Source organism: Elephantulus edwardii, unplaced genomic scaffold (genome assembly GCF_000299155.1).
Source record: "Elephantulus edwardii isolate Elephantulus edwardi_28Jun2011 unplaced genomic scaffold, EleEdw1.0 scaffold00504, whole genome shotgun sequence".
Lineage (NCBI taxonomy): Eukaryota > Metazoa > Chordata > Mammalia > Macroscelidea > Macroscelididae > Elephantulus > Elephantulus edwardii.
Window position 1 is genome coordinate 519,172 of NW_006400254.1, and position 7,878 is coordinate 527,049.

Here is a 7,878-nt window from a genome sequence, read left to right on the forward strand (position 1 = left end):
CTGATATCAGGGTGGGGGTAAGACTGAGAAAAACTGGATAAATTGTGTATACTGCACTGAAACAGATGAGGGACTGAATAATTTAAAAGCGATGTATGATAGGGTATTATGGTTATCACAAGAGTCCACAATTATGGTTTCATAGTGGAATGTACTTGGGGTGGTGGGAGGAGTGCGGGGAGATTGTGTAACAGGGAGGGAGTCTTTCTTTTACTGTTGAAACAGAGGAGCGAACTGGGAGGAGGGGGGAGAGGGCTGGGCGGGTAGAGAAGTGCAGCAATGAATGAATGGAGAGCAAATTCTCTGTAAATGTTCATTAAAATTATTGAGAAAAAAAGGAAAAATAAAAGAAAAATCCTTCATTGGTTATTTTTCTTTTTTTAAAAAAATATTAGTTTATTTACAAAATTTGAATACTAGTTTTTCAGACCAGATTCCCTCACCTCCTCACCCTTCAAATAGTACTACCCCATGATTAACCTTTCTTTAGCAAACCCTCATCCCCCTGTTTCCAACCACCCCCCAGATGCCCATACTCATTCTACGATAATGGTTTTATACAATTTTTGTCTTTGTGGGATTGAGTTAGTCCCCTCAGCATAGTGCTTTCCAGTTCCTCCAAAGCTAGGTAATACCTTACAAAATAATTGCTCCTGCGTGCTGCATAGTATTCCATTATATGAATGCACCATAATTTCTCAATCCATTCCATTGTGGTTGGACATCTTGGCTGTTTCCGTGTTTTTCAAATATCAGCTCATAATGTGCACTTACCATACTCTATTCTGGTATAAGATATCAACACCTAAATTTAAAAAAAAATACAAAAATGTAGCTTCTTAACACAATTATTATTGGTAGCGGTAAAAGAACAATTAGGAAATAGAAGGAGAGGAGAAGAGTGAAGAAGACATTCTTTTCCAGAGTATTCACTGTAATGTGATCTGTGAGGCTACAAATATAATGAGCAAATTAACTTGGACATATTGGGACCCAGTGGTTTGTTAGGCCACTGTCACTATAAGCTAACTTCTTAGGCAAACATTCTGTTTTAAGGAAGAAGTTCAATCCTGGAACATAATTTGTAAGTAAGATATATATAAAATATCCACACACAAAGACTGAAGTCAAATTATTGAGGAACAATGATGTCTGTTTGAGGACTAAGTGTGTCTGATAAGGCCATGGTCTTTTCAATATCTTCCTATGTATCTGAGAGCTGGTCAATGAAAAAGGAAGGTAAAAAATTGATGCTGTTGCACTGTGATGTTGGAGAAAAGTGCTGACTATCCCACGGTCCATCAAAAGAACAGATATGTCTAAGCGAAGGTGCAGCCAAAGTGTTCCTTGGAGGCAAAGATGATAAAAGCATTTCCTCACGTACTTCAGGCATGTTGCTAGGATAGGCTATTTCTTAGTGAGTGGCATCTAACTCTGAAAGGTAGAGAGATAGCAAAATAGAGGAAGACTTAGAACTATATAGATTGACACAGTCACTGCTGTAATAGGCTAAGTGAATCAGAGATTGTAAGGATGACAAAGAACTGAGTTCAGATCTGTTGTTCATAGGTTGTCATAACTTCTACTTGACCTAGCAGCACCTAACAACAACTTCTACTTGTGCAACAGACCTGAGCCATTTCTCACGTCAACTTCTAGAAAGCTATGTTGGTGTACGCATTTTTTCTCTCCCCTACATTACTGAATTTCCTCCCCTTTCGGATTCATTTTATGTTGTTGTTGTTGTTGTTGTTGTTGTTGTTAGGTGTTGTGGAGTTGTAGACGACTCACAGTGACCCTGTGAATGAAAGGCCCGAGCACTGTTTGTATATAGAGTTTCCGGAGACAAGCCATTTTGGAAGTGGATGCCGCTCCTGCTTCCAGGCTTGTTTTAGTCAGGAAGCTCCAGCAAACACTGTCCACCATGGGTGCCCATTACCACGTTTGGCATATCAGTGTCACCGTGTTCAGCATCACAGCAACCAGGAGTTACCTCTGTACAGCAATGCACAGACCAGTACTATACCACCTAGAAGACAATTTTAAAATCTTCATGTTATTCTGTATTTCTGCTTGTTAAAAAAATCAATGAAAAATGTCTAGGTATAACACAAGAAATGTGCGACTGCTTTACAAATCTACATTTCAAAACTAGTTGTTATTATTGTTATTAAGTGCTATTAAGTCGAGTATTCAGTTACAGTGTCAATTCTTCAGTTTGAGGGTCTTCCTCTTCTTCACCGATTCTCTACTTTTCCAAACATCATGTCCACCTCCAAGGAATAGTCCCTCCTAGCAACATGCCCAAAGTATACGAGGTAAGCACACTGGGTGCACCCTTCTTTTGACAGTCCATGGGATGGTCAGTACTCTTCTCCAACACCACAGCTCAAAGGCATGAATTATTCTGTCATCCGTATTCACTTTCCAACTCTTTGATCAAAGCAAGTGATCAGAAAGACCATGACCTGAATCAGACACACCTTAGTCCTCAAACTGATATCATTATTCCTCAATAATTTGGAGAGGTCTCTAACTTCAGAGCTTGCCAGTGCTTTGTGTCTCCTTATTTCATGACTACTTGTTTTAAGTGTCAATCTAAGTAAGATGAAGTTGCTGACAGTTTCAATCTTGTTTCCAACCATCATGATGTTGCCTATCATGATGATTAATGATTAATCAACTGTTTTTAGTAGCTTTCTGTGAAAATAGTATTTTTCCAATAGTTATCTATGCTTCTATCAGTTATTTATTATCTATCATAGTTATCACCATCTTTAGGAAACTTAGCTTTTAGAGCAATGTTCTTAGGAAATGCAATCCATATTTTTAACCTATAATTTTCAAGAAATAACTAGACCCAAGGTGAGTGACTATATACAATCTAACTTATGGAAAGAAGTGGTAGTATAAAACTCAATGTGCAGGCAGAAATTTCACAGATACCAGAAAAAACCTCTCTAAAGGGAATGTAAAGGTTATATTGTAAATGGAATACTGTCAGGTTTTAATGGAGTGTAAGGATCCCAGATGAGAGCCTAGCTGCCATTTCCTAAGGAAACATTGCTGCACAAATAAACAGCATTGAGATATACACCTGGTTATTTTTTAAATACATCGGCTATTTCAAATTTGGTGACACACTGTTTCAAAATCAGTAAAATGGTTGTTTAAACCTTATCTCTTATGCACATATTCAAATCCATGTGTGCTAAAATTTTAGATTATAACATGTCATTGCACAGCTCTCCTAAATCAGGATTCTGGCAACACTGGCAACAATTATCTGTTATCACTGTGTTTCAAATATCTGTTATTTATTTATTTGATTTATGTGTCAACCTCAATCATTGTTCTCTAAGTCAATTACAGTACACCTCTTCAGGACCATCCTTCAAAGTCACATTACTGCAGCCTGATCTACTCCTTCTCAGTGTCAGCCACAACTTGTCATGATCCACACAAACACCTTTTCATAGTCAATAAAGCACAAATAGATATTCTTCTAGGATTGCTTACTTTCAGTCATGAAAATGAATAACGAAGACATCATTCTGCATAAAATATCTCAGTCACAGAAAGCCAAACGATGTAGAAGTCATGGTGGCCTAGTGGCAATAAAGTATGCTGCTATCCCAAAGGCATGTGTTTCGAGTCCACCAGCTGCTCTGTGGGCAATCTCCTCCCATGCAATCAATTGCCTCTGATAACCCTACAGAGGGTCAGGTATGGGTCAGTTCTGACTCTATGGTACACAAAAACAACTGCAATAAAAGTATAATGGTTATGAGTTAGAAAGAGAAAAAGGGTACTGGGGACAGTAGGGAAAAATAATAGAAGATGATTCCTGTATCATAATCGATAAAAGGAAAGTCGCTCTAAAATGAATAAACACTCAGACATTATAAATTCAGATATAAAAGGACAAATACTGATAGTGCTGCTGTTTGAAACCCCACTCCTCTCTTCTGGTTTCTCCCTTGAGGATCCCCAGACTCACTCTAACTGCATCTACTGAATGATTTAACTAGGCTTAGGCATTGATGAAGATGAGGGGACTGCTGAGGAACCCAGTGCTGCTGTTTCTGAGGAGATACCCCCACTTGAGGGTGACGAAGATGCATCTGCTATGGAAGGAGTTGATTAAAAGTTCCTGCTATAACTCCCCCTTTCCCCTGTATAGCACCCCTGTGGCTCCCACAGCAGCCTTGAGTTGCCCTCTCCCATCTGGCTCCATCTACTGGTGACTAGTGTTTTCTTTCCTGTTCTGTGTGTGAAGGCAGGATGTAACTCTGGCCTCAACCTCAAGAATGAGGTTGGATGTTGTGTATTGTGAGTTTTATATATATTGTTCTGAAATTAAAGTATGAAAAGTAAAGAAGATGACAGAAAAAAAGGACAAATACTACATAAAATCACAGTTACAAAATCAAGTTGCTTATGGGGGAGTGTGGGGAGAACAAGAAAAGAATGAACAGGAAATAAACACTGCATTGGAATAGAGGAAGGGAAGGTCAATCTGAAAGGAATGGATGATTAAACATTATGTGTATTGAAAGTAACTATATTTACAATATATTCATCATAGATTGAATTGGGGTGGGTAGGAAGAAAAAGGTATGTGAATGAATAATTAAAAACAAATTTCTTTGAAAACTTTCATTAAAATCATATGTTGTTATTGTGTTTTTGTTAAGTGTTGTTGAGTTGTAAACGACCCATAGCGACTCTATGAATGAAAGTCTTGAACACAAAATTTTCATCTTTTCTTCAAGTTCATAGAGTTTCCGGAGGCAAGCATTTTTGGAAGTGGATGTCACTCCTGTTTCCATGATTGTTTTACTCTGGAGTTCACTAAAAGCAGGCCCAAGTGCTGCAGACCTAAGAGCCCAAAAGCCTTTTTAAATACAAGGCCAAATACAATCAACTTACATCCTATTGTGAACAAAAGCCACACCCCCTAGTCTCAACCCCAGAAAAGATAAAGTTCACTATAATTTGAGTGAACTGTTTAGTAAGTAGGTTGTTTACATATATATATCCTTGTACATTTCATTGTGTAACATCATTTACAATACACTCAAAGTCTGACCATCTATTGACTCTTTTGAATGTTAATTACTCTTTTTTTTTTACTTCTGACCAAATTTTCAGTTCATCTCTAGGTCTAGAAGCGTTTGATACTCAAATGTTTCCTTAACTTTGTAACTTAACTAACTCTCTCTTTGACTTCCTTAGCCTTCAACTATTACTATATGTTTTTTCAGAACTGAATTGTCTCTTCCAAACTCCGTGCAGGTAAGTCAAACCTTGACAAACAACAAAGCTGGTGAACTAATATTCTTCTGACCTGATAGAATACTGTCCCAAGCTGGATAAACTGAGTAATGATTATGTTGTTGTGTAGCATAGAATCAAAACCAACCCATAGCTGACCCTCCAGCTGGTTTTCAGAGGCAATAACAGCACAGGAGGAGATTGGCCAGCCTTCTCCCACAGAGCAGTTTGTGACCTTGAACAACACACCTTCGGGATTGCATGGAAGCTTTTTGCCACTAGGCCACTATCTTATTGCACTTGCAAAATATGAGTCTTGATGACAATTACAATTGCACCAACTCAGGAAAAATAATGTTAAACTCTTTTTCATAAGTTTTTCACTGTTCCAATCTCAGTTACTGATGACTTTCACTACACTTGGAGAGTCTCCCCGATTTACAACAGATCATCAAAATTAAATCAACTGTGTTCCTCTTGCTTTCTTGGCCAGTGCTCAAAGTGTAAATATCTTGGAACATCAAACTTAGCTCTTACTTCTTGTGAATTTCCAATCCCTTTAGTGGCTTCCCCCGCCCCCTCTATCATTCCATTCTTTCTAAAGCTATTGCTATGTATACTGCATCTTTTTTCCCCAGGTTGATAAATAATCTTCTCAACTACATTATTCTGAAATTTACTTCACTCTATATGTCTTAACTCAGTGCATTGATTCCTTTGAAATCCACTGAAATAGATGTCCTCTTTTCTTTCAGTCTTCATATATTCCACAGTGGGTACTATTATACAATAAATTTCTTATTCCAAAAATATTTCCCCAACATCTTGTAAAATCCAAGGCTGTCTTATGAGACTGTCATATTGAAATGCTACATTCAAATGGCATATAGACACATGAAGAAATGCTCCAAATCACTGGCAATAAGAAAGAAGCAAATCAAAACCACAGTGATGTACCATTTCACACCAGTAACAGCGGTAAAGTTTAACAGGGCAGCAATTAATAGATATTGGGGAGGATGTGGCGAGAAATGAACTCTTACGCATGGTAGGTGGGATTGTGAAATGGTGTAACTCTTCTGGAAGGCAGTTTGGCGCTTCCTCAAAAAGCTTAACATAGAAATTTCATATGACTTAGCTATTCCACTACTTGGAATATACCCTGAGAAAACAAGAACTGAGGCACAAACTGAGATTTGTACACCAGTGTTCATAACAGCATTATTCACCATCGCAAGAACACGGAAACAGCCTAAATGTTCAACCACAAAGGAGTGGATTGAGAAATTATGGTACATTGACATTTGGAATACTCTACACAGCATGCATGCAGGAACAATGATTTTGTAAGATATTACCTAGCTTAGGAGGCACCAGAGAGCATTATTCTGAGTGAACTAACTCAGTCCCACACGTATACATAGTGTATAAAACCATTATTGTAGAATGAGTATAAGGATGCAAGAGGGGTGAGAGAGGGTTGAAGCAGAGACATGAGGATGTGCAGGGGGATGGGGGATTAATATGTTGTTGTATAATTTGATGGGGGAAGGGTGATGTAAATTGAAAGAATTTGTTTTTGAAAACAATGTATTCAAATTTTTTCAATAAACTAGTAGAAAATGTAAAAAGAAAATTCTTGGACAACACGAAATGATTGGCAGAATGATCCTTTTTCATGTGCGTGAAATGAGATTTACAGTGTTGCATATTCATGGCTACATGTTGTTGTTAAGTACCATCTAGTAGAGTAAGACTCATGGCGACCCTGTGAACAAAAGATCTGAACCGTCTTCTGTCCTGTGCCATTCTTATACTTCCTGACACACAAGAGTCCATAGCAGCAATTACTGTGTCAATCCACCTGGTTGAGGATCTTCCTCTCCTTTGTGGACCATCCACACTTCCCAGAATGATATTTTTATCCAAAGAATAGCCCCTCCTAGTAATATGTCCAAAGCCTCTTAATTTTTGCCTCCAAAGAACACTCTGGCTGCACCCACCCCAAGACATATCTGTTCATTCTCTTGGCCGTCCACGGAATGTTCAGTGCTTTTCTCCATCACCACAGATCAAAGGCATCAATTTTTTTTTCTGTTATCCTTATTCACTGTTCAGATCTCAAATTAATAGTAAGTAATCAGAAAGAATATGGCCTGAATCAGATGCACGTTAGTTCTCAAACTGACATCACTACTTTCAATAAATTTGGAGAAGTCTTTAACTGTAGATTTTCCTAGTGCAATGCATCTCCCTATTTCCTGACTGCTGGTGCAAAGGTTGTTAACTGTGAATCCAAGCAAGATGATGTTGTTGACAATTTCAATTATTTCAATTATGCTGCCTATCTGTCTGGTGGGAAGTATCTTTATTTTCTTGAAATGGAGATGCAATCCATACTGAAGGTTTCATTCCTTGATCTTCTGCAACAAGTACTTCAAGCCCTTCTCACTTTCAGCAAGCAAGGTTGTGTCATCTGCATAGCGCAGTTTATTGATGAATCACTCTCCAATTCTGATGCCACTTTCCTCCTCTTCATAAAGTTGAGTGTTTAGAATACTTTATTCAGCATTCAGATTGAATAGGTTTGGAGAGAGCCCT

General features: G+C 38.1%; 1 pseudogene; it reads left to right on the forward strand.

Moving 5' to 3' along the window:
- LOC102848003 overlaps positions 1 to 5,298 on the forward strand; it is a 40,550-nt pseudogene extending 35,252 nt beyond the window's left edge.
- The last annotated feature ends 2,580 nt before the right edge of the window (positions 5,299 to 7,878 follow it).